This window comes from Ovis canadensis, chromosome 8 (genome assembly GCF_042477335.2).
Source record: "Ovis canadensis isolate MfBH-ARS-UI-01 breed Bighorn chromosome 8, ARS-UI_OviCan_v2, whole genome shotgun sequence".
Classification (NCBI taxonomy): Eukaryota; Metazoa; Chordata; class Mammalia; order Artiodactyla; family Bovidae; genus Ovis; species Ovis canadensis.
In genome coordinates, this window is record NC_091252.1 from 75225786 (window position 1) to 75229122 (window position 3337).

At 42.5% G+C, this 3337-nt stretch overlaps 1 pseudogene; it reads right to left on the minus strand.

Moving 5' to 3' along the window:
* Nucleotides 1-2373: 2373 nt before the first annotated feature.
* LOC138931587 (cytochrome c oxidase subunit NDUFA4 pseudogene) lies at nucleotides 2374-2620 on the minus strand (annotated as a pseudogene).
* Between the last annotated feature and the right edge of the window lie 717 nt (nucleotides 2621-3337).

Sequence of the window (3337 nt, forward strand, 5' to 3'; positions counted from 1 at the left end):
CAGCAGCAGGAAACTAATACAAGCAATTTTGCCTTCATGAACTTTTCCTCCCTTAAAAGAAATGTTAAAAATTATTTTATGATTTTGTTAATACAAAGATGAATGTATTAATATTATAAATTGAAACTTTCTTTGGCTTAACAGTTTCCTTTGTCTCCTGATTTTTAAAGAAATTGGAACATTTTCATAGGTACTTAAAAGTATCCTGGGCTCTGGGCATAGGGCCAAGTGTGCCTATTGGACAGGTGGGCTCTCCCTATAGGTGTGTGTGCGTGCTCAGTCATGTCTGACTTTGTGACCTCATGGACTGTAGCCCGCCAGCCTCCTCTGTTATAGAATTCTCCAGGCAAGAATGAATACTGGAGTGGGTAGTCATTCCCTCCTCCAGGGAATCTTCCTGATCCAGGGATCAAACCCAGGTCTCCTGCACTGCAGGCCGATCCTTTACAGTCTGAGCCATCAGGCATCTCTATCCAAATCTTTCCCATCGTTTACCATTCAGTACAGTCAAGTACATGCCAACTGAGGGATTTCAGAGATACTGGCTTCTTGCTCTGTTGTCTCACCTCTTTGCGTTTAAATGGGGGGATGTTTTCCACTAGTGAGGATACGTATTTCAAGCAGGAGAAGTGAAGTGAAGTGAAGCTGCTCAGTCGTGTCCGAGTCTTTGCGACCCCCATGGGCTGTAGACTACCGGGCTCCTCTGTCCATGGGATTTTCCAGGCAATAGTCCTAGAGTGGATTGCCATTTCCTTCTCCAGGGGATCTTCCCAACCCAGGGATTGAACCCGGGTCTCCAGCATTATAGACAGACGCTTTACAGTCTGAACCACCAGGAAGCAGGAGAATGTTATTCAAAGTGCCTCTCAAGTCCCATGACATCAGTATACACAATAAACACACAATACCCTCACTGTATACACCGTAAACACACAGTAAATACTGGTTGAGTGAAGAACTGTGGCAAGACTTGTCTTTGAGTCCTGTTTCCTGGAATATTTTACCTGATCAATTTACCTTTCTTTACTTTTGTTGCAAATAAAAGAGATTATGGTTAAAATTTGAAAACAGATGTGGATATCCTTTATGTTTAAATAGCATCCACTGTTTGCAAGACATTTTCACGTACATCATCTCTTTTGATGACCTGTAAAGAAATTTATGATTTTAGAACAAAAATATTTTATCATGAACTTATATAAAAATGTTGGACTTCCCTAGTGGTCCACTGGTTAAGAATCTGTCTTGCAATGCAAGGGACACCAGTTCGATCCCTGGTCCAGGAAGATCCCACATGCGATGGGGCAACCGAGCCTGTACACCAGCAGTCTGGAGCCCGCGAGCCACAGCTACTGAGCCTAAGTGCTGACATTACTGAAGTCCAAGTGCCTGGGGACCATGCTGAGCAACAAAAGAAGTCACTGCAACGAGAAGCTTGTGCACACAACTAGAGAGTAGTGCCCGCTTACCACAACTTGAGAAAGCCTGTGCATAGCAATGAAGACCCAGTGCAGGCAAAAAGAAATATTTTAAAAAGTTTTAATAGTGACAGCAGTTTTAATTTTAGAGATAAGTCACTTATAATCCTAAGAACGAATACTTAGATATCTGACTTTTGTCACTTTATAATTTGGCCTATGTGCTCACAGTTCAGTTCAGTTCAGTTCAGTCGCTCAACAGGAAAGCAAAAATGCAGAATAGCACTTATACTCCTTAGTCATATATATTGCTTTCCACACTTTGTGAAAAATGATACATCACAAGCTGATGATGATAAACATTAATGCTGTGAATTGGAAATGACAACCTACCTCATTAACTGTTTTCACTTCTCTGACAATTAGAAGCCAGAAAGGCATAATTTCTAGCTTAAAAGCAAAGTTAGATTGAGGGAAGTTCAGAGACAGCTGAGGGAATCTGCAGCTATAAGGCCTCAAATGCTTATGGAGCTCACAGGGGTAAATGTAGCCACGTTCCTGAGTTATGATCCTAATTCAGGATCTGCAGAGTCTATGCTAATTTGTCACTGTTCTGGAAAAGGCTACATGGAAAAAGATTTGTTTCTAGAGATTTTCAGGAAAGTAGCCAATTCAAACTGCTCAATGCTGAGACATCATTTCTGGCTAGTAGCAAGTTCTTTCTGTCATCGTGGGGCTGGCTTGAGAATGAAGAAGAATGTCTTTATACCGACTGTTTTCTTTTTTTTTTTTTTTCAAGTTTCAGACTATTTATTAATCAGTGTAAACCCCAACAGAAAACACCAACATGATTTCATGCATTTAGAGGGGAGATATTTCCTGATTAAGTGGAAAATTGTGTGGACAGCTTCTGGGAGACCTTCATTCTAAGCAGCTTTATAGTGAAATGCTTCATTTAGAAGTCTGGACCTTCTTTATTCAGTTTTCTGTAATCTACCTTCACTGAATAGAACTTGTATTGATCATTAGGACCCAGCTGATTCCAGGGTTCTGGGTTACTCTTTTTGGCCCACCTGACATTGCGATTGAATAAGGCCAGGTGCAAGACGTGCAGTGTTGCTCCAGTACCTCCTGCTCCAGTAAATATGAAGGGGAATCAAGCTACGATGCTTCTTGGCCTGACCGATGATCTACTGGGGCATGGTTGTGACAGAGGCCTCAAGTCCAAACAGAGAGAAAAACTAACCTGCAAGGTCCAGGATTAAACAGCCTCAGATACCGACTGTTTCTGAATTCATATGTGCTCCCCACACATATGCGTGTGTACACATTCACACATACACACCAGCACCCACATCTTTAGCTCTGTCTTCCGCACCAAATGTATGAACTCATTCACTAGCCTTCAAGTGTCCTCGTCAGACCAGTTCAGTCCAGCTCTGGAGAAACAGGTGAGATAGATGGATACATTCCATCAAATTAATTCCTCATTTCACACTTGAAGTTTTGACAGGATGTCCATCTCGAGAATCCCTTGGACAGCAAGGAAACCAAACCGTTCAATCCTACAGGAAATCAACCCTGAACATTCACTGGAAGGACTGATGCTGAAGCTGAAGCTGCAATACTTTGGCCACCTGATGTGAAGAGCTGACTCACTGGAAAAGACCCTGATGCTGGGAAAGATTGAGGGCAGGAAGAGAAGGGGATGACAGAGGATGAGATGGTTGGATGGCATCATCGACTCAAACTCAAACATGAGTTTGAGCAAACTCTGGGACATAGTGAAGAACAAGGAAACCTGGTGTCTGCAGTCCATGGGGTCACGAAGAGTCAGATATGACTTAGCAGCTGAACGATAACTGGCCTCCAACTGTAAGAAGGCCTTGTACTCTGTTCAAGGGCAACCAAAGGAAGCA